Source organism: Cnephaeus nilssonii, assembly GCF_951640355.1.
Source record: "Cnephaeus nilssonii genome assembly, chromosome: 2".
Taxonomy (NCBI): domain Eukaryota; kingdom Metazoa; phylum Chordata; class Mammalia; order Chiroptera; family Vespertilionidae; genus Cnephaeus; species Cnephaeus nilssonii.
This window is the reverse complement of record NC_137073.1, coordinates 62888502-62913174: the sequence shown is the minus strand read 5'-3', so window position 1 is coordinate 62913174 and position 24673 is coordinate 62888502. Positions and strand designations below refer to the sequence as shown.

The following is a 24673-nucleotide window of genomic DNA, read 5'->3' as shown; positions in this document are numbered from 1 at the left end:
ATGGACCATATGTTCATCTAATAAATTAGAACCATTAAAATATATTACGTAAAACACTGGAAATAGCACTGCACCAGGAGCCAGGGCAGTTTACATGAACATTCCAGTTCCAGTCCATATTAACTTTCTGTGTTCTATTCACCTAAGTTTCTTCATTTGTACAAGATGAACTACAGTCTCTGAATTCAATGTCCATTTTTTAAGATGACATTTAAACTTTTAATCAAGTTTCATTTCTTTCTAAAAAATACATACCTAGTAAGTTATTTAGAATAATCATTCCTCTACCGAAGTGTCAAAAATCTGCACACCAAAAATCTAAATTGCTTTAGTCTTACCTCTCGTTGTCCATAAAATAGAAAAAGAGCCCTAATCGGTTTGGCTCAGTGAATAGAGCGTCGGCCTGCAGACTGAAGGGTCCCAGGTTCGATTCCAGTCGGGGGCATGTACCTTGGTTGTGGGCACATTCCCAGTAGGAGGTGTGCAGGAGGCAGCTGATCGATGTTTCTCTCTCATCGATGTTTCTAACTATCCCTTTCCCTTCCTCTCTGTAAAAAATCAATAAAATATATTTTTTTAAAAATAGAAAAAGAGAGAAGACAGTAAGTACATGCTCAGCTAGTCAGTGATCCATGGATCCATGGCCCTCAAAGAACCTCATTTTTCAGAGCAGAAACCTTTTCTACTGGGTGGATGATTCTCTTGTGGATATTCCAAGATCCTCAATAGAAAATGTGATTCTCTATATAAGTTACAACTTTGCTCACATGAATGTTTTTACCTCACAAAAATTTAAAACTTATACATAGTTCCAATGTATATTTGTACTTCATTTTATAAAAATACTGAAGATCTTTCTAAGAAGGAAAGGTAAATACAACTACTCTCATTTATAACATTAGCCAGAGATCTCAATTTATTCAGTGCTCTCCCTATGTTATAATGCATCCAAAGAATGTGGAAGAATTGGGTCTCTCTAGGCTATTCACACAACTTTTAATTACATCATTAAGGGTGTGACAGAAATGTCCAGATCAGAAGAGAGAAGTTTGACTCTTTATGATCTGTTCTGACTAAACTGTATGGCTGGTATTAAATGGTGAGACTTGGGGAAAATTTATTTTGGATGTTGGTACAAATGGCAGGAAATGATGGTAATTATCCCTTACTTTTTAATTTTTTTGTGGCAAAATTATTGAGACATTTCTGACTTCTATCATCTTTCATAAAATATGTATAGAACTTGCCCTGACCGGTGTTGCTCAGTGGTTAGCATTTGGGTTCTAAAATGAAGTAGTTGCTTTATACCTTCTTGCTAACTCTTTAAAGTATTGTACAGCTGCTAATGTATGTTTGTACTGGCATTGCAGAGTGGAGCCTTGGAGATACAAAATCTGATTTCAGAAAAAACAGAACTTAGTTCAAAGAAAAGAACAACTCTCTCCAACTGATAAGATTCTTACTAAAATTAAAAAAAAAAACACTAAGTGAAAAACACACTGTGATATCTCCTGTTAATCCACTACAATTCTCAAAACTTTTTTTTTTCGTTTATTTCATTATATATTTCCATTTCACATTTTCTCCTATGGTGGCTTAATTTTTGTTAGCTTATTTGTTTATTGTAGGTTTCAGAATGTAATCCTATTGTTTCAAAGTACATAGAATTAGATATTTAAAACCAAAAAAAAATAAAATTACAGAAAATTATCAAAGATCTCATCAGAAAGGGAAACAAATTTAGGAACTATGAAGTGGGTATTTTTCTTATCCTCTCTAATAAAATGGTAATATGCAAATTAACCATCACTCTGCTACATAAGCCACGCCCACCAGCCAAGCCACGCCCACCAGCCAATCAGGGCAAGTATGCAAATTAACCCCAATCCAAGATGGCTACAGCCACAGAGAGCAAGGTTTCCCAGGTAACAGAGGAAGCCAAGCTTTCCATAGCCGTTTCAGGCCTAAGCCTCCACTCAAGCTACAAAGTTTCAATTATAGAAGGTAAACAAATTCAAACAAATGGTGGCAGAATGGAGCTTGAGAGAGCAGACCAGGGTTGCTGGCGGCAACAGGGAAGCAAAGCTTTCCGCACACCCTGGCCGGGCTCACCCGCTTAAGGCTACAAAGTTTCAATTGTAGAAGGTGAATTAACTGCCACAGAAATGGCTGCCACCCCGGAGGGAGCAGCAGGCTTGGCTCCGCCCCAGGCTACAAAGTTTCAATTGTAGAAGGAAAATAAATTCCAGATACCAGGGCCTCCCCTTGGGTTGCCAGGGGGCATGGCCGGTCTGCAAACCACCACAGGCCCCTCACTCAGGCTGCCTCACACCCCAAGGGAACCCCCACCCTTATCTGTGACACCCTTCAGGGCAAACCAGCTGGCCCCCACCCCTGTACCAGGCCTCTATTCTATCTAATAAAAGAGTAATATGCAGATTGATCATCACTGCAACACACAATATAGCTGCTCCCATGTGGTCAAAGATCCTGCCCCCATGTGGACACAAGATGGCCACTACAAGATGGCCAGCAGGAGAGGGCAGTTGTGAGGCACCCGGCCTGCAAGGGAGGGCAGTTGTGAGGGACCAGGCCTGCAAGGGAGGGCAGTTCAGAGGGACCAGGCTTGCAAGGGAGGGCAGTTGGAGGTGATCAACCTTGCAGGAGAGGGCAGTTAGGGGTGACCAGGCTGGCAGAGGAGGGAAGTTGGGGACAAACAGGCTGGCAGGGGAGCAGTTAAGCATCAACCAGGCTGGCAGCGGAGTGGTTAGGGGGTGATCAGGCTGGCAGGCAGAAGCGGTTAGGGGCAATCAGGAAGGCAGGCAGGCAAGCAGTTGGGAGCCAGCAGTCCTGGATTGTGAGAGGGATGTCTGACTGCCCGTTTAGGCCCGATCCCACCAGGATCGGGCCTAAACGGGCAGTCGGACATCCCTCCAGGAGTCCCAGATTGGAGAGGGTACAGGCTGGGCTGAGGGAAAACCCCCCGCCGTGCACGAATTTCATGCACCAGGCTTCTAATCCTATATAATAAAAGGCTATATAATATGTAAATAGAATGAACGGCAGAACCACCGAACAACCAGTCGCTATGATGTGTGCTGACCACCAGGGGCGCGCGTGGAACATGGTGGGCATCAGCAGCAGGTGGCAGAGTGCAGAACATGGCAGGCATTGGCCATGACTAGATGGTGGAGCAGGTAAGCAGGGGCACCAGACCAAGGCGGGGCGCCAGTCGCTGTCATCGGGATGAGCCTCTGGTGGTTACTGAAAATTCTTTGCTCTCACGCGCCACGGTCCCGCCCAGCGCTCGTACCTGCTGCCGGCACCGGCCCCGCTTGCAGCCACTGCCAGCACCTGGCGCCAGACCCGATTACCCCTCAAGGCTTCTCCACCTCCCCCTGTTCCTGCGGGGCAATCAGGGCAGCAGCCGCCACTCACACCCACTACTGGCTCCAGCCCCGATCACTCCGCGCCATCAGCAGGTGCAAGCAGGGCTGGCGCCATCAGCACGTGGGAGTGGCAGCGGTGGGAGCAGGGCTGCTGGCATACAGGGGACCAGGGGCAACGGTGGGAGGAGCCTGGCGGGGGCGCAGAGGATAGGCCGAGACTCTCCCCTGTGCCCACCACAGTCTCGCAGCCCACAGTTCCTTTCAAGGTGCACGAATTCATGCATTAGGCCCCTAGTAGATTTAGAATGTTACAGGGCAATAATTAGGTAACTTATTTTCATACACTTGTCATAAAATTTAAATGTCATAATTAATCAAGATTATATTCTTTTAAGAAGAAATAAAGGAAATAAATAAGGTGATCATCAAAACCTTTATCCCATATTCTGGGAAAGACCTGGTTAAAGCAAATAAAATGAAACTGTGTCGGTGACCTACTACATAATTTTTTTTTTTGTAGTTTATAAACCTAAATAGGTTTCAACTGGAGGAAAAAAAGAGCCCTGGCCCATTTGGCTCAGTGGGTAGAGTGTCAGCCTGCAGACTGAAGGGTCCTGGGTTCGATTCCAGTCAGGGGCACATGCCCAGGTTGTGGGCTTGATACCCAGTGGGGGGCCTGTGGGGGACAGCCGATCAGTGATTCTCTCTCATCATTGATGTTTCTGTTTCTCTCTCCCTCTCCCTTCCTCTCTGAAATCAATAAAAAATAAAGAAACACTCATTCAAAGGACTTCTACAATATATTAACTTCTACAATATATTACAGGCATATTAACTTCTATAATATATTACAGGAATAAAATGACCTTTAAGTCTTGGGCTCATGAGAACAATCGTTTTGCAATAATGATAAATATTAATAATGTGATACAGACCTACAATAGACTTAGCGTCTCTAGAATTGAGGTGGTATAGACACAGTAGAAAGACCATTGAACTGTACTTTTCTGATATGCTATTAAGTTGATGATTTACAATTTGTAGTATATTAAAAAATTATAATCCTGATTTTGTATTTGTATGGAACATTAGAGTTCAAAACATTTTCATGTAGATGATTTTTTAAATATGTTTTTATTGTTGGTTTTTTTTTAGAGTGAGAGAGAGGAAATGATAAGGACAGATAGAAACGTCATTGGTCAGCTGCCTTCTACACAGCCCCCACCAGGGATCGAGCCCACAACCCGGGCATGTGCCCTGACCGGGAATCAAACTGGCAATCTCTTGGATCCAGGGTTGACCCTTAACCACTGAGCCACACCGGACAGGCTCGTGTAGATTACTTTATTCAATCATCCCAATAACCCTCAAGGCGAATAAGATCCCCATTTTACACATGAGAAACAGAGACTCAAAAGGAGAAATTTTCCAAAGAGCACATAATTTCAGAAATGGGATATGAACCTAGATATTTTCATTGCAAGACAATACATTTGTTTTCATCTGTACTTCAGCTTCTTTATCTTTAAAATGAAAACCATTATTTGTATATGATGCAGTTTTTCATTTATTCCTCAAGTATTTAGTATCAATTACATGACAGGCAAGATTAAATGATATGCATGAAAGTACTTTGGATGCTGTATAAAAAAAAAAATCCACACACAAATGTAGGATAGTAACAGTAAAGAGTAAAGAAACTTGGCTTAAAGGAGATAAATACCAAAGTTGATAATTTAACCCACAGTTATTAAGTTCCTTTGGGCTCCCTATGATATGCATCTGAGAAATCATCCTGATATACCTGGTAGATAAATCTATTTAGGTAGATTTAAGGTAGATTAGAATAGTTTGGTAGACTATTGAAAATTTTTAATGAAACAAAATAACACTTTAGGATGCTAAGAGGACCCTTAATTTTTATTTCTATACTGTATATTTTGACAATAACATACTTGATAGTTAATATCACATCCCCATCCTCTACTAAAACAATGCTATTTAAAGCCTCCTGTCTGTTGCTATTGCCCAGTAATTCTTAATGTTTGACATAAAGATATCCAACTCTATTACATTTGTAATCTTTTATAGGAAAGGACTCTACAACAGCTGTTACTACATATTTTGTTCAACATAACACTTAAAATACAATACACTGTGGCTGAAAAATTACACTAAAATAACATTAAGAAGTCTAAACTAGGAGAAAGAGTTTCTAGAATATTACTCATCTCTGATGACTAAGTACAAACTGACATTTCTCCTAGCCAAATTTTTTTTAAAAAAATCCTATCTATAGAAACAAAAACTGAGCATTACTGTACCTAAAATCTGAATGCTAAGAATCAGGGTTTTTAAAAACAAATTCATATTCACAATTATTTATAGTAATATATATGTCCTAATAAACTCCATGCAAATCACATAGTTCAAAAAGAAAAATGTGGTCTATCTATTTAGAAACAGAAATACCTACATACATATTATTATAATAGTTGTCACATTCTCAAAAACTAAAAGTTGTTTATAATACTTCAACTTTTAACTGTTTATTTTTCATGTTTTAAGGTTGGAAATAGATTTGTTTTGGCTAGTCTCTCCTTTTTTGTTAATGAACACTTTCATATTGTCCTATTTCTGAAGAATGAAAGCTACACGCATAAAAAGTTGTTTAATTCACAATTTCATTTTCACATATTCACCACACTTAATTATCCAAGGGAAAGTTTCTAAACAAGTAGACTAGTCATTAAAATTTTAATAAGATCAAACAAAAGTAATTTTATTATATTAATATCCTCCTTTTTCAATCAACAAGAAGAAATTTACAAGTTCTACTGAATGAAGAATTCCTTGATCTAAGTTAGAAAGTATTCAATCTAGGGCCAGATTACCATTCTAAGAACTTCAAAATTTTTTTCAAGAGTAACATAGTACATTCATAAGTGGATTGGTGCACACAGTGATGGAGACTCCTCCAATGAATCCCAATAAATTCTCATCTTCCATCAAAAATAAAGGAAATTGTTTAAGTGAGCAAAATGTAGATGACAGTCATAGCTAAAACACAAGAATAACATCGTGCTCTCCCTCTGCAGCAAAATAAAGCTTCTACATATCCGTAGTTAAAAAAAAGAACCTATGATTTTTATACTTCTTTGACCAAAATAAGTATGTAAATTACAAAATTAAACATTTGGAAAAGTCACAGTACTTCATCAATAAACAGATGAAATGATAATACAGTTAGTTGACCCTTGAACAACATGGGTCTGAATTTTACAGGTCCACTTATAAATGACTTTTTTTTAGTATATGCTTAACTTTATATTTTTGTTATTTTCTAAAATTCAATATATTTTTTATCATTTTTATTTTTTAATTACAGTTGACATACAATATTATATTATTTTCAGGTGCACATCCCAGGGATTAGACATTATATAACTTACTAAGTGATCACCCCAATAAATCTAGTACCCATTTAACACCATACATAGTTATTACAATATTATTAACTATATTCCCTGTACTTTATATCCCCATGACCATTCTGCAACTACTAATGTATACTTCTTAATCCCTTCACCTTTTTCACACATCCCCCCCTCAACACCATTCCCATCTAGCAACAGTCAAAATATTCTCTGTATCTATAAGTCTGTTTATGTTCTGCTTATCATTTATTTCCTTTTTTAGATTCAATTGTTGATATACATGCATGTATTGCCATTTTATTGTTTATACTTTTACCTTTTCTTCTTCTTCTTAAAGAAGACCCTTTAACATTTCATGTAATACTGGTTTGGTGGTGATGAATTCCTTTAGCTTTTTCTTGTCTGGGAAGCTCTTTATATGCTCTCCAATTATAATGAGTACTCTGATATCAAAACCAGACAAGCACACTGCAAGAAAAGAAAATTACTGGCCAATGTCCCTGATGAACATAAATGCAACAAAATATTAACAAACTGAATTCAACAGTACATTAAAAGGGTCATACACTACTATAAAGTGGGATTTATCCCAGAGATATGAAGATGGTAAAACATCCACAAATCAATGTAACTTACAACATTAACAAAATAAAAGATAAAATCATATGATCATCTAATAGGTGATCATATTCAAAATCCATTCATGATTAATTCAAAATTCATTCATGATATTAAGGATACGTACCTCAACATAATAAAGGCCATATATGCAGGCCACACACAACACCATACTCAATGGTAAAAAATGAAAAGTTTTTCTCTAAGATCAGGAACAAGACAACGATACCTACTCTTATTCAACAGTACTGGAAGTCATAGACAGAGCAACTAGGCAAGAACAAGAAGTAAAAGGCATTCATACTGGAAAGGAAGAAGTAAAACTACCTCGATTTCCAAATGACATGATATCATATACAGAATACCCTAAAGTCTCCACCAAAAAAATTACAACTTATCAACAAATTCAGTAAACTTGTAGGATACAATATCAATATGTAAAAAATCAGTTGCATTTCTGTACATTAACAACAAACAATCAGAAAGTGAAAGTAAGAAAACAATCCCATTAAAAAACACATCCAAAAGAATAGCTAGGAATAAATTTAACCAAGGAGGTAAAAACTCCATACAACACTGAAAACTATAAGATATTGATGAAAGAATTGAAGAAGATACAAAATGTAAAGATAGTCTGGGTTCATGGATTAGATGAATTACTATTGGTAAAATGTCCATACTACCCAAAGCAATCTACAGATTCAATAGAATCTCTATCAAAATTCCAATGGTACTTTTTCCAGAAATAGAAAAAAAAATTCTAAAATATGAATGGAACCACAAAAGACCCTGAATAGCCAATGCAATCTTGAGAAAGGAGAACAAAGCCAGAGGTATCATGTTCCCTGATTTCAAACTACATTTCAAAGCTATAGTAATCAAAACAGTATTGTATTGGCACAAAAACAAACACATGTATCAAAGGAACTAAATAGAGAGCCCAGAAACAAACCCATGTACCAGAAATATGACTTTCTGTTTTCACCTGGGATCAGCTGGCTCTCTCCTTTAGACCTTTAGAAAGTTCCCACTTAATGGCCTCTTTGGCCTAGTCTTTTCCTCTCGTTCAAGGCAGAACCAAAGTAATCTTACATAATATGCGAGCTCAGCGTCTGCGCCATGGCTGTGCTGCGGCACAGACAGGCCTCTGGGGCAGCGAGCCGGCGTTTTGGAGGTTTGGAGGTGGCGGGGGGTGGGCGGGCGGCATGGCTCCCCAGGGAGGAGTCTGGCGGCAGTTGGGCCGCAGGAGCACGTGGCGGCGGCCCCAGCCTTCCTGGGCGGGAGGCAAAGGCAAGACCCCGGCCTGGGCTCCGGCCGCAGGAGGACCACGCCCCCACCCCGCCTCGCCCTAGGGGCCCAGGGACTTCAGAGCTGCCGACCAGCAGACAGACAGCTTACACGTGCATGATTAAATCATGCACTGGGCTTCTAGTCCTATATAATAAAGAGGTAATATGCAAATTAACCCTCACACCCTCACAAGATGGCTGCCTGCAACCAGGCCGGCGGGGGGGGGAGCAGTTAGGAGCGACCAGGCCGGCAGGGAGGGGGCGGTTGGGGGTGACCTGGCTGGCAGCGGGGGGCAGTTAGGGGTAATCAGGCAAGCAGGCAGGTGAGCGATTAGGAGCCAGTGGTCTAGGATTGTGAGAGGGATGTCCAACTGCCAGTTTAGACCACATCCCCAGGATCGGGTCTAAACTGGCAGTCGGACATCCCCCAAGGGGTCCTGGGTTAGAGAGGGTGCAGGCTGGGTTGAGGGGACTCCCCACCATGCACAAATTTCATGCACCGGGCCTCTAGTATACTTAATAGTAGTAAAAGTGGCAAAAGGACCAATGGAACAGAACAGAGAACCGAGAAATCAACCCAAGCCATTATGCTCAATTAATATTTGACAAAGGAGGCAAGAGCATACAATGGAGTCAAGACAAACTCTTCAATAAATAGTGTTAGGAAAATTGGACAGATACATGCAAAAAAAGAAACTAGATCACCAACTTACACCATACATAAAAATAAACTCAAAATGGATAAAAGACTTAAACGTAAGACAGGAAACCATAAAAATCAAAAAAAGCCATAGGCAGCAAAGTAGCAGACATATGTCATAGCAATATCTTTACCCATACATCTCCTAGGACAATGGAAACTAAGGAAAAAATAAACAAATGGGACTACATCAAAATAAAAAGCTTCTGCACAGCAAAAGAAACCATCAACAAAACAAGAGAGCCCACTACATGGGAGAACATATTTGCCAATGTTACATCTGATAAGGGTTAATCTCCAAAATTTATACGGAACTCATACAACTTAACAAAAGGAAGATAAACAATCCAATCAAAAAATGGGCAAAGTACATAAATAGACACTTTTCAAAAGTGGACATACAGAAGGCCAAGAGACATATGAAAACATGCTCAAAGTCACTAATCCTCCGAGAGATGCAAACCAAAATGACAAGAGAGAGCAAACCCTGTAAGGAGCCACTATGAAGCTCCAGTTGACTTTTACCATACGGAAATTTGGTTCCAGTGTTGTCAGATCACTTTTTCCCAAAAAAAAATCTGCCCAAATCAAAATGACAATACGGTACCATCTCACACCTGTCAGAATGGCTATCATCAACGAATCAACAAATGACAAGTGTTGTCGAGGATGTGGAAAAAAAGGAATCCTCCTGCACTGCTGGTGGGAATGCAGACTGGTGCAACCACTGTAGAGAACAGTATGGAGTTTTCTCAAAAAATTAAAAATGGAATTCCCATTTGACCCAGTAATCCCACTTCTAGGGATATATACCAAGAAACCAGAAACACCAATAAGAAAGGACATATGCACCCCTATGTTCATAGCAGCACAATTTACAATAGCTAAGATTTGGAAACCCATCAGCAGATGAGTGGATTAAAAACCTGTGGTACATCCACACAATGGAATACTATGCTGCCATAAAAAAGAAAGAACGCTTACCATTTGCAACAGCGTGGATGGACCTGGACAGCAAATAAGCCAGTCAGAGAAAGACAAATATCACATGATCTCACTCATTTGTGGAATATAATGAACAACATAAACTGATGAACAAAATAGATCCAGAGACAGAGAAGCATCAAACCTCAGAGGAAAGGCAGGGGAGGGTGAGGGAGATGAGGTAAGAGATCAACCAAAGGACTTGTATCCATGCATATGAGCATGACCAATGGACACAGACACTAGGGGGGTGAAGGCATTAGCTGGGGAGTGGGAGTGGGCAGGGAGAGGTCAATGGAGGGAAAAAGAGACATATGTAAAACTTTCAACAATAAAGAATTAAAAATATAGAGATCATGAAAAAAAAGAGTGGCAAAAGGAAATGGACAAACAGGGGGATATGATGCTAACTGCCTTTTGAATATGGATTCATGGCATCTTTCATACCTCCAGATCCTGATTTACTTTCTCCCTAACACTGTAATTCACTGAAGAAGAAAAAAAAGACAGAAATACCAAATTTTATAGCAAGTCAGAGAGTTCTTCAATCCTAGAAACAATATTTGGCCAGATACAATATAGTTTGGATCTGGGAGAAGCCTTAAAAATTGAGTTCTATCTTCATTTTATATATAAGAAAACAGATTCAAAGAGGCTCAGTGACTTAGCCAGGGTTAATTTTCTTAAGTTTAATTCTTAAAAAGAAAAAAAATGTATTTTTCAAGTTTTTCCTTAACAATTTTTATGTGAGAGAAGTAAAGATCTGCCCAAACTCTTTAAATACAATCTTTTAAAAGTTGCCATTTTCTAATTTGTCCAACGCAGTCTAGTTGGAAGTCAATAAATAAAATGAACTTGTCGTTCTGTTTAATTTAAAAAAAAAAAAACAGAGAAGAGAACTTTGTTTATCAACAATATAATAACATATACTTGCAGCAGTTTTCTTGAAACCAAGAAATTCAAAGAAAGGAAAATGGCAAATGACTTCCCAAACTTCAGGGAAATATTTTTCTTTTAGAGTTAGTTTTCTGAAGAAAGTAGATAAAGACAAGATCACCTGTGAATTAATATATTCTCAGAAAATTCTTTTTGAAAAATAAATGTGTTTGTTTTATTGTTCTACAAGAAAAAAAGAAACAGACTTTAGGAAACACACTGGAAAGTCCCATCCTTTCCATGCCTATCCTTATTTGTACAATAAAGAAATGAAAGCCAAGGTATCACTGGCTATGATCCACACTGCATGCTTTGGTTTCCACTAGGACTTACACTAAATTTCTTATGAACTATTCTATTTTCCATTTATCTGAGTGATTTCTTGTAATTGCTACTATCCCAAAGAAGTGTATTTATAGTTAAATAGCCTATGGCTCATACTTGGTGTTTGGAAAAGATTTTTTTGCCCTCGTTTCACTGTTTCTTTCCCCACCTTTTCTAACCTAAAGAAAATTTAGTGTCCCACAACTTCATTAACAAAATATTTCAAATCCAAGGATGAAAATATACCAAAATTAACCACAATACAAGTTCTAACTCTGTCGTAGTTAGATAAAACAAACAAGATAAAACAGACTAGTGATGCAGACAAATATGATAGCCAAGGAACTAAAGAAGACTCTTCAAGCCAAGTTTTAATGCCAGAGAAGGTAAATCTAACATTCGCTTTTATAATTATTCCTAGAATGAATTCCTATTCTAAGCAAGAATAACAACAGCAGTAAATCTAAAAGGAGACAAGAAATTTTGAGGAAGCCTAATTATATTTTTTTTCTTCATAATACATAGCAAATCTTAACACTCAATAGATAACATACACTCATAGCAGAGCTCATTAATGAAAATATCACACCAGCTGTTTAAAGACTGCCTCTGCCTCTGGTGATTTAAGTGGAACAGACATATACTGCCTCTTTCAACAGTCTACAATTGCCTTCAGTTTTTCTGCCAATAGTTTTAATCTTCTTTGTTGTTTTGCTAAACTTAGTCTTTTTTTTAATGTATTTTGCAATCAATTTTGCAAGTATTTGTAACGATAGATTCAATTGTGGACCTCTGTCCCTAAATGGAAAAGTCATTCTAAATTTATTTTATGTAAAACATAAATTTATTTGGTTGCTTCATTTCTGTCCTTAGTTCTTATTAAAATCCTTGCACTTTTATAAATTTCAGACAGCAAGACAGAAAAAGAGAGTCAGAGAAAGAGGAGGAGAGGACTTTGTAATAAATCCTGCTTGAGCCAACTCTCAGTAGTCTTTTGGCAAAAGGTCTGTGCGTGAACTATTTCCAAGACCTCAGTTTGAAAGACAGCCAAAGGCTCCACAAAAGAACAGGTCCTAAATGGCTTATTACCTTTCACCTTTGACCTTTTACCCAGTTGCCTCATACTTTGTGAACTTGAAATCTTGTGAAAGAGTGCTTTGCCATCCTACTATTTACAAACAACCAATTTATTCTACAGGATCAGCTTGACAGGACATATCCAGGTCACCTGACCTGGGTTGTCCAAGAAACTATGTGCCTCAGACTCTTAAAATTAAGCCAAAACTGCAACATTTTGACTGGCTGAAATCAGTATTGGACTGTGTAGCAATCATCAATCATTTAATTCATTTTTATGTTGTACACTTCACCAAACTATTAACACAAAAAAAGTAAAAGCAATCATACTTGAGTTATAAGTTGTATAAATTATGCCTTGTATGGAAGAGAGGAAAAGCATAAATTTAAACCTGAATATTACAAGTTAATCTCAACTATTATACTATCCTAGATCTTGCTAAATTTATCAGTTCACAACAAAAATTACACAGTCTTGCCCAGCCAGTGTTGGACAGTAGTTGAATATCGACCTATGATACAGAAGGTCACAGTTCAATTCCAGGTCAGAGCACATGCCCGGGTTGCAGGCTCAATCCCCAGTGGGGGGTGTGCAGGAGGCAGCCAATCAATGACTCTCTCTCATCATTGATGTTCCTCTCTCTCTCTCTCTCTCTTTCTCTCTCTCTCCCAAATCAATAAAAATATTTTTTTTAATCCACAATCTTTCAGTTAGTAATTCATGTGTTTTTAAAACTCAGCATTTGTTTTAGTCAGACTTTACATTAGGCATTTACCTAAAAAAATTACTTGATTAAATTCATTATCTCCAGCATGTTTATACTGATACTTCAAGGCTGCTGCTTTGATTACTTTGGTGATTCCTTTCAAATAGATTATGTAATTAATTTAAGTCTCACAAATTATTAAGGAGTATAAATATAGTCAGATTTATTTTTAAAATGTGAAAATTTATTTTAAGAATGAATAAATTAGTGAGCAATCACATTTCAAAGGGTCCTTTATTATTCAATGGATTTATTTTCAGGAGTTATTTTATTAATGTCTTTACTGTACTCAAAATATAATTAAATTTGCCAAAATATTATTTGCACACAGCTTATCAGGAATATCAACTATTTTGAAATAAGTACAATGTCAATGAATTTTCTTAATTGAAGAAAACTGTATCATTGTATTTACATATGCATTCACCACTAAGAAAAAATTAATTGCACTGATCACAAGAGTGAAGTTGATTTAATAATTTACTATTTGATAAATGGTAAATATGGTTTTTAATTTTGGAAAAGAGCTTCTGTGTTTAATCTAATGATGACAATGATGATGATGATAGGTAGGTAGCATTTATTGAATGTGCTGAACACTGCTGGAAGTACTTTACATGGATTATATAATTTAATCTTCATGACAACCCTATGAAATTGATACAATTATTATTCTCATTTATAGAACAGGAAAGTGAATCAAAGAGAAGTTAGCAAGAGAAAGATTTGGAATTTGAACTTAAGCAATGTGACTTGATTGCCTCTTAAACCAGGGATGGCTCTTAGAAAAAACTTACTAAATATACAAATAAAATAACATTTAGAATTATAGTACTTGTATACCACTTTATACTTTCTTTATACATCACCTTCATAAATGTTTCATTTGAGTTTCACAATAATCCTGTGAAGTAATATCATCATTCCTATTTTACAAATTAAGAAGCTAAAAGTAAGGAAGATTTCCCAGCCAGCCTGGCTCAGTGGTTGAGTGTTGACCTATGAACCAGAAAGTCATGGTTCGATTCCTGGTCAAGGCACATGCCCGGGTTGAGGGCTCAATCCTAGTGTGGGGTGTGCAGGAGGTAGCTGATCAACGATTCTCTCTCATCATTGATGTTTCTCTCTCTCTCCTTCTTCCTCCCTCTCTAAAATCAATAAAAATATATTTTAAAAATTAATTTAAAAAATAAAAGTAAGAAAGATTAACTGATTTTTCTAAGGTCACTTGGCTAATAAATTAATAGCGTGAGAATGCCAACACAAGTCTTTTAATATCAGACCTTACGGGTTTTTTCTTTGTAATTAAATGTATTGGGGTGGCAATGCTGATCTCTACCGGCTAGATACCATTAGCTCCCCGAACCCCAATTACAGAAACCAAAAATGTCTCCAGACATTGCCAAATATCCCTTGGGAAAGCAAAATCATCCCCACCTAACAACCACTAGTTTAGACTATCCTACCTGCTGAAAACTAAAAATGCAGAATTTTTATAAATATACAATCACCTTAAAGCACTGAGCTGACATAATAGGGACTTTTCAAGTCAAATTCTGAATGAAATATCAAACCCAGTGCCATCTTTCTAGTTAGTAGAGCATCAAACACCAAAGCCAATATTGACTTGAGGACATTTTTTAGTTGGCAAATTTAAACTTCAATTCAGAAACATTGAAGGCAAAGAGCCTCACCTAAAGAGGGGGTTGTCTAGTAGGAAATCCTCTCCATATTAAGTTGGACCTCAAAGGCAATACCTAGAATGTCCTCCCATTCCCAGCCTCACCCCTACAACTTCAGTGAGGTTACCTTGGCACTAAGAAGAACAGAGGGAAAAAGGGAAAGGAAACGAGGAGGAACCTCTATTATCAGATGCAAATAAAATTAAATTGTACCCCTATCTTATACCACTCACAAAAAATTAACTCAAAATAGATTAAAGACTTAAATATAAGACCTGAAATCATAAAATTCCCAGCTTTCCACTACCAAAAATATTTGGTCACATGCTGGCCCTTATGGATATTTGCTGACCAAGTTCTCATTACCTTAGTTGACTAGGGAACCTCAATTAGAGATTTTGGTTAAAATGGTCCTAGATTATTTGGCAAAAGCAAATGCAAATCCTCCCTCTAGGAAGGTAACTTTATTCTAAGCCTCCAGGACTTTCCAAATAATTTTGCAAAAGCAATGAGAAAGATAACCAAGCATGCAAGGGAACAAAAGCACAATGGGCAAAAGCCTACATAAATAAAAGACAACTGAGAGGAGAACCAAGATGGCAGCATAGGTAAACACCTGTAATTGCTGCCTCTCACAACCACATCAAAATTACAACTAAAAGACAGAACAACTATCCTCAACAACTGCGGTAAAGCTGGCTGAGTGGAAGTACTACAACCAGAGAGGTGAAGAAAGTACATTGAGACTGGTAGGAGGTGCAGAGGCGCGGAACAGGCTGGCACCCGGGTGTGCTGCTTTTTTAATCAGGAGGGAGATACAAACCCCTGCTTGCTCTGAACTCCAGTTCTGGGCGAGACTCTGGGGGACCAAGACACATACAGGAACTCCAGTTCTGGGCGAGACTCCGGGGGAACCAGACACATATGGGGAGAAACTGGACTGTCTGGCATCGGGGCAGGAACGCGAGGGTGGCTTTCTTCCAGATGGAGGTGCTCTCAGGGGTCACTGTTCCTGTGCTGGGACCTCTCCAGTGCAGGGCTGACTGGCAGCCATTGCTGTTTGCTCCACCCTGGGGATTCCCTGAGACTCCACCCTACCCAATTTACAACCCCACCCAAGTTGTGCCCAGTGGCTTTTGCATATGAATGGCCTATCCTTTCTCAGCCTAAAACCTGTCAAACAGGCAGCAGCTGGGTCAGGGAGCCCCAAAGCTATCAAAAGAAGGCCCAAGAACCGGCACCAGCACCTTGCTTCACAGCTGGGCCTCGTCTGCGCACTTCCAAACCTACTACAAAGAGGAGGAATCTGCAGATCTCTCTGTAGCTCCTGCTGGGTGGCCCTAGGCAGTGGCTGATGTTGCACCTCCTTGGAGATACAAGAGCCAGTGTACCCAGTGGTCAGTGTGAGACCATACCAGATTACAAGTCTTCACATCCATAAGTGACACACTCAAGGGACAGACTCAGTGAGCACCAAAGACCCACTGAAGCAAGTCCTGTCCCATAAGGGTGTCTCCTGAACAGCAGCTCTTCCATTGTAGACACAGCTGATCCTCACAGCCAATTGGCCTGGAGGTCAATTCCTCCCAGTGACACCAATAGCAACCAAGGCTTAACTACAACAAGACTGTGCACACAGCCCACAAAAGGGTGCACCAAGAGTGTCCACCTCTGGTGATTGGGGAGGCCGAGCCACTGGGCCCTATAGGATATCTACTATACAAGGCCACTCTATCAACTCAAGGAGACTTAGCAGCTACCCAATACATAGAAACAAACACAGGGAAGCAGCCAAAATGCAGAGACAAAGAAACATGTCACAAATGAAAGAAATGGAAAAAAGCAAAATATTGGATATAGAGTACAAAACCACAGTTATATGGTTACTCAAGAATCTTCTAGAAACCTCCAAGGAACTTAGTGAGACCTTCAAGGATCTTAGTGAGAATGCAAAAAAAAAAATGGAAAAGGACCATTCAGAAATTAAGTATACACTGACTGAAATAAAGAATAATATACAGAGATCCAACAGCAGACTAGAGGATCCCAAGAATCAAGTCAAAGATTTGAAATACAAAGAAGCAAAAAACACCCAACTGGAAAAGCAAAAAGAAAAAAGAATCCAAAAATATAAAGGTAATGTAAGGAGCCTCAGGGACAACTTCAAGCATACCAACATTCGAATTATGGGGATGCCAGAAGAAGAGAGAGAGCAAGATATTAAAAACCTATTTGAAGAAATAATGACAGAAAATTTCCCCTACCTAGTGAAAAAAATAGACTTACAAGTCCAGGAAGCACAGAGAACCCAAAACAAGAGGAATCCAAAGATGACCACACCAAGACATCATAATTAAAATGCCAAGGGCAAAGGACAAAGAGAGAATATTAAAAGCAGCAAGAGAAAAACAGTTAGTTACCTAAAAGGGAGTACCCATATGACTGTCAGCTGATTTCTCAACAGAAACTATGCAGGCCAGAAGGGAGTGGCAAGAAATATTCAAATTGATGAATAGCAAGAACCTACAACCAAGATTACTCTACCCAGCAAAGCTATCATTCAGAATTGAAGGTCAGATAAAGAGCTTCACAGACAAGAAAAAGCTAAAGGAGTTCATCATCACCAAACCAGTATTATAGGAAATGCTGAAGGGTATTCTTTAAGAAGAGGAAAAAGATAAAGATAAAAAATTATGAACAACAAAGTGACAACAAATACATATCTATCAACAAGTGAATCTAAAAATCAAATGAATAAAAAAATCTGATGAACAGAATAAACTGGTGAATGTAATAGAATCAGGGGCATGGAAAGGGAGCAGACTGACAATTCTCGGGGGGAAAGGGGTGTGGGGGTGCTGGAAGAGATTGGACAAAGATTTTACACCTATGGATGAGGACACAGGTGTAACCATCAACAGGCATAACTACCATCAGGCCCCCCGTGGTGGAGGGTGGGGGTGAGGGCCTGGGGTGTGGTGGGAACCGGGTGGATGGGAGCTATGGGGGGGGGAGGAACATCTGTAATAATCTGAATAATAAAGATTAAAAAAAGAAGGAGAAAAATTTTCCAGGTAACCTCCATGCTGTCTCAAAGGGTAAGAGATCCTTCTTTTTTACTGCTGCATAATATTCCATGGTATAAATGTACCACGGCTTTCTTATTCACTCATCTACTGATGGGCACTTGGGCTGTTTCCAGATCTTAGCTATTGTAAATTGCACTGCTATGGACATAAGTGTGTATATATTCTTTCTGATTGGTGTTTCGGGTTTCTTAGGATATATTCCTACAAATGGTATCACTGAGTCAAATGGCAGTTCCATATTTAATTTTTTGAGGAAACTCCATACTGTTTTCCACAGTAGCTGCACCAGTCTGCATTCCCAGCAGCAGCGTATTAGGATCCCCTTTTCTCCATAGCCTCACCAACACTTGTCATTTGTTGATTTGTTGATGGTAGCCATTCTGACAGGTGTGAGGTGATACCTCATTGTCATTTTAATTTACATCTCTCTGATGATCAGTGATTTTGAGCATTTTTTTTCATATGTCTCTTGGCCATCTGTATGTCATCTTTGCAGAAGTATCTATTTAGGTCCTTTGCCCATTTTTAATTGGATTGTTTATCTTCCTTTTGTTAATTGTATGAGTTCCTTCTACATTTTGGATATTAACCCTTTATCAGATGTATCATTTCCAAATATGTTCTCCCATACAGTGGGCTCCGTTTTCATTTTGTTGATGGTTTCTTTTGCTGTCCAGAAGCTTTTTATTTTGATGTAGTCCCATTTGTATATTTTCTCCTTAGTTTCCCCTGCTCTAGGAAATGTATCCACAAACCTATTGCTACAAGAGATGTCTGAGATTTTGCTGCCTATGTTTTCTTCTAGGATTTTTATGGTTTCACGACTTACATTTAAGTCTTTTATCCATTTTTAGTTTATTCTTGTGTATGGTGTAAGTTAGTGGTTTAGTTTCATTTTTTGCATGTATCTGTCCAATTTTCCCAACATCGTTTATTGAAGAGGCTGTCTTGACTCCATTGTATGCTCTTGCCTCCTTTGTCAAATATTAATTGACCAAGGAGATGTGGGTTGATTTCTGGGTTAGAAAGTGGAGCATTTTATGGCCCCAATTTAGTTTATGGTCACTTTACAAAATCTGCCAAAGTTATAAAAGATTTAAAGTTTTTTTCTGTAATTAATAAGTTGATCTCTTTTTTTTAAATATATTTTATTGATTTTTCACAGAGAGGAAGGGAGAGGGAGAGAGAGTTAGAAACATCAATGAGAGAGAAACATCGACCAGCTGCCTCCTGCACACCCCCTACTGGGGATGTGCCCGCAACCAAGGTACATGCCCTTGACTGGAATCGAACCCGGGACCCTTCAGTCCGCAGGCCGACGCTCTATCCACTGAGCCAAACCGGTTTCGGCAATAAGTTGATCTTTTGTCTCTCCATATCTAATTCCTTATTTCTAATTCTACCAGGATGATTTATATTGTTAAAAACATCTTTGGAGGATTAGTATTTTGGTCATAATTTTATATGAATACAATAATGGATTATATACATAAATAATTGCCTAATCAGGAATAAAATTTTAATCCTAGAAGAGATGTTTAATAGAAATTTTAACTACTCAGCACATCATTAGTGGTGCTAGGGGTTTAAAAATTAAATTTCAAGGTGGTTAAAGCATAAATTCAAGAACTTTAGATAATTTTTAAGAGAATAAAATGCTAAAATAAAAATTAGCTTATAATGTGCTTATATAACTAGGTATAATTATACATTATTACTCTATTTTCATATAAGTTAATATAGTAGAAGAATATTATTCAGAAAAAAATTTGTATAACTTTTTTGTATAATATTTTTAAAGACAATGAAATAGCAACAAAATAATTATTAGATATAATATAAATAAATCTTATTTATTAAAGAAACTAAGTTAGAAAGCACGGGAACACTGACACACTAATTACTCTGCTTTACATAGGGCTAAAGTATAACAGCACAATTCTGTGATCCTTATATATACAAAGCTTCCCCTAACTTTGATGATTTTGCCTTTGTTGGAAACACAGAATTGCTTTATCATATGCAATTCTATTATTAGTATGAGGATCTCATAATAACTCTATTAAACAACTGGGGCCCTACATTCCCATGCCTGAGAATTTTCAATGAAGGAACCTCACTTTTACTAAGGTAATAACTGGATTTTGTTCAAGATTCTCAAATTTTGAGTATATCACATTAAAAAGCACCCACTTTATTTTCAATTGCTTGGGTGGATGGGATTAAAGAAAATGCAGCTATACTATAAGAATTTTCTGCTACTCAACTGCCAGTGTAGTTATGCATGAAGAATTCTTATTAAGTCAAAAGAGAACAGAATGCATTTCAAAGCAGAATTGACCCCCTGGATTCAGTTTTACCAATGGAAAGATTCCAGTCACTCTAGACTCTTTTCCCTACTCAAAAAGAGATCCTCTCTACTAATAACCATTAAAATGTCCCACACTTTTAAGTTTGCAGCATCGTGGCCTCATTACAAATTAGGTATTTAGAGAAAACTGCATTTCCTTTAAAAGAAAATGTTAAGTATGTACAATTCCTCCATCATGCATTTTTTAAATACTAACTGTTTTTGCAACCTTGACTCAGGCAAATGCTCAAGGAGGCTATAGAACTGATATAAGTATGAGTTTTATGCCTGATTGTAAATCATTCTAAAGATTTTTTTAATGCAAAAAATAACATCATCATTATGAATTCTGCTCTGAATACAAAGGCAGGAATTAAATTGCATTGTTAAAATGTTAGCAACTACATTTCATTTTTTGAAGAGGCAATTTAGTTTTCTGAAATAAAGACTTGATTATATCTCTTATTACTGTTATAAGAATCTGATATATCACAAAATATAAGAGTTACAGCATGTGCCAACTATCAACCAGGAAAAATGAACATGATTCATAATTCACTTTGAGAATGTCTAGTTAGTCAATCAAGTGATTTGTAATCATGAAGGCTGCCAGAAATTGAATGAATAATGAGCCACAGTAAAACCCCTGGATTTTTTTAGTATTCTTATTTCATTATGTGACTTTTATTGCTATTTTTAATCTCTGTTTCTCAGCATCACAAATTAAATCACATATTTACTTAGAATTTTTTTACTACTAAATAGGCTAAAGGATATACAAGTTGAATGACCAGAGTATTTAATGTCTTCCTACAAAATTAAAAGTTTTCATGTTTATAGCCGAAGCAAAGAAAATTGCACGCCTTCCAACCTCCTCAACACTTGCCTCATTTCATCTAAATTATTTGGTGAATATGCTATTTCAGCATAGCTCATTCTAATTCAGTATATTTTCTTAAGTTGTTTTATATAGTCTAAAACAAATAAAATCATTTAACAAAATCTAGTTGTTATCAGAAGTCTTAAGCTTGCTTTTAATATTTTCATTGCATAGCATTTCCTCAGTTAAAGTTATAAGCTGATGGCCAAAGAACATTTTACCTCTAATCTATATAATCTTATTAAATTATAAATAGAGAAAATATAAACCAACTTAAGGCTTGGCATATTATTAAAAGGATAATGTGATAAATTAGTGTTTTTCAAAATGTAAAACTACTAAGCTATGTAAGACTTTGTCATTCTGATAATACTGACCATTAATCAGGAGTGTATTACATAAGAACTACAGTTTAAAGCAAATGGAACTTTAAATGTGATAACCAATAGGCTCATTTTTTACTTACTTTTTATAATTTTCAAGCAGAATGATCCTCTTCCAACTTTAGATTGATTATGACACCAGAGCACATGAGGGCCTCCTTAAGGAAAGTAATAGAGTCCTTGAGTCAAGATCTATCATACTCATTATTGAAATATATTTATGAAAAATCAACTACCTAAATTTTATGGGTAAATTTCCAATAATAAATGTTTGGTTGTTCAAGATAACAATATCTTGAACTCCAAGAAGCCAATATGATTATAGTGAGAACTCAGGGAACTATTTTCTACACTGAATGGCCCCTGAAAAGTATAGCAATATTCCACCTTAGAATTACTTTATCACTCCTGTCATACCAACTATGAGAATCATCTTTTCTTAAAAAAAAAAAATTATCTTTTCTTTCCTATCAAGATTAACCAACCATTCCTTCATTCATTCTCTCAGTCATTCAAAAATGTTTATTAAGAAGCTACTATGTTCCTCCTTGTGCTAAAAATTGAGGATATAAAAATTAGACACATCACCTTTTTATTTGCCCTTAATAAATCTATAGTTAAAAAGAGACATATAGATAAGTATAATAAAATATAGGTTCTAGAATAGACCTACGTACAGGAAAGGCTTAAAGAAGGTAAAGTTCACCCAGCCAGCATAGCTCAGTGGTTGATTCCTGTTCAGAACACATGCCTGGGTTGCGGGCTCAATCCCCAATCCCGGGCATGTAGGATGCAGCCGATCACTGATCCTCTCTCCTCATTGATGTTTCTGTCCCTCTCTCCCTCTCCCTTCCTCTCTGAAATCAATTAAAAATATGTATATTAAAAAGAAGAAGGTAAGATTCACTGCCAGAGGTCAGTAGTCAGGAAAGGCTTCAAAAAAATAACAAAGCTGAGTCTTAAATGAAAAGTTGCTACTTACCAGGAGCAAAGAGGAAAGATCATAATGGTAAGAAGGAAAATATTAATGAAGATTAAAAAGTACCAAATAACAAATCATGGTACGATGACTACAAGCTATTTAGTCTAAGACTAACATGTAAGGAGTATATATGATATTAAGTGGTAAGGGAGGGCTGCCAGAGGTAAGCCTAAAGCAGTATGCAATGGCTCAATAACAAAAGACCTTGTACATACACTAAGGAGAACACAGTCTATCTTTTATAAACAACAGAAACGATCAAAGGATTTTAAGTATAAAAATCATAGGATCATAGATTTCCATGATTCCTAAACAACTTATGCATTTGGCTTTCCTCAACAATGATCAAACCAACATTTCACATTTCATTATGTATCTGTTACAGAACTATCACCATTTTAGCCTACCTGTTTTATAATCATATGAAAATGATTTTCCAGAACAAGGGTCTCAGCCTCTAGCAAACTTGTGAGTAAAATAACAATCCTACTATCTGAAAAGTGGGGTAGATACTAAAGATACACCAATTTCCAAGGGAATCATCAAGATTCTACTTAAAGAATTCATACATGTGACATATGCATTTGCATATACCTACAACATTAAATATTCATAATCTACTGACAGATTGTCAAAAGTTATGCCCACGTGAAGTCACAAAAGCAAAAGTTTTGGCCAGTGACATTTTGGTGTGCCTTAATCAGCAGTATAAAATCACTGTGAACTAGCCAGGCTGTTTCATAAGTGAAGCAGTTCAGTCCTGAGTTACATACATAAAAGCTTCATGCAGTTTAACACAGAACTACTAAATAGTAGACCACAGAAGCTCTGAGGTCATATATCCACACTTGGAATCCTGGGTCAGCCACTTGTACAAATTATTAAATTCTTTGAGTCTCAGTTTTCTTATCTATAAACTTGGGGCAATTACTCCTACTCCATATAACTGTTGTGAAGATATAATGAGACATAGAAAGCACTTAAACATAGAACTGAGCAAATATTCATTATTCAATAAATAGTATTTTATTATAACTACACTAGAAATTATTCTATCTATGACAAACTCAAGTTTATACACTAATTTTGTTAGATCTGCATTATTAAAGAAATTTCCAAAGTCTAGTCCAACTGAAAATGTTTGAGGTAGGCCAAATGTGAAAATAATAATCATCATACTGAGGCAAACCATATAAAATAATGTATTCAAGAAATAAAATTTTTAAAAAATGCATCAAGTTACACTGACTAATTACTTATAAAGCATGGGAAGAAAGAATCCAATCTTTTTTTCCAAATATTGAATTTTTAACATCCATAGGGGAAAAGTATCTCGTTTTATTCTAGAAAGCATATATCCATAAAAGGTCAAATATAAAACCATAGTCTAAATCATCTAGTGGGGAATTTTAAAAAATTGAAATAGTCCAATCTTAATATAGAAATACTCAGAGCCTTTGCGAGGAAAAGAAAATGGTACAATAAAAACTTTTCTCAAATTATAGTGCCATGTTATTACTTTTTTTTAATTTCATGGCCTCTTACAAAAAACATATAGTACAGATAGTAAGGCTGGTTATAATCATGTAATGTCATGTACCTGTAGCATAAGGAACCTCTCCTTACAGTTGGCCTTTCATCTACCTTCAGCAAGCATCAGCCCTACCAGTCTGTGACCTTGGGATTTGTTTATACCCTGAAAGAAGGAAAATAAAATTATAATAACAACAGCAACAACCAAAAAAAGGCAGAATACTAGCAAAGCAAGACTATAAAAGAAAATTTA

At 37.1% G+C, this 24673-nt stretch overlaps 1 long non-coding RNA gene across 4 annotated transcripts in view; it reads right to left on the bottom strand.

Moving 5' to 3' along the window:
* Positions 1-24673, bottom strand: part of LOC307105846 — a 117206-nt gene that overhangs the window by 65713 nt on the left and 26820 nt on the right. For all 4 annotated transcript variants that reach the window (XR_013814056.1, XR_013814057.1, XR_013814058.1 and 1 more), the window contains exons 5-7: positions 24488-24583; positions 21989-22063; positions 7143-7294 (exon numbers count right to left, since the gene is read on the bottom strand). This is a non-coding gene — a long non-coding RNA (uncharacterized lncRNA). The remainder of the gene's footprint in view (positions 1-7142; positions 7295-21988; positions 22064-24487; positions 24584-24673) is intronic.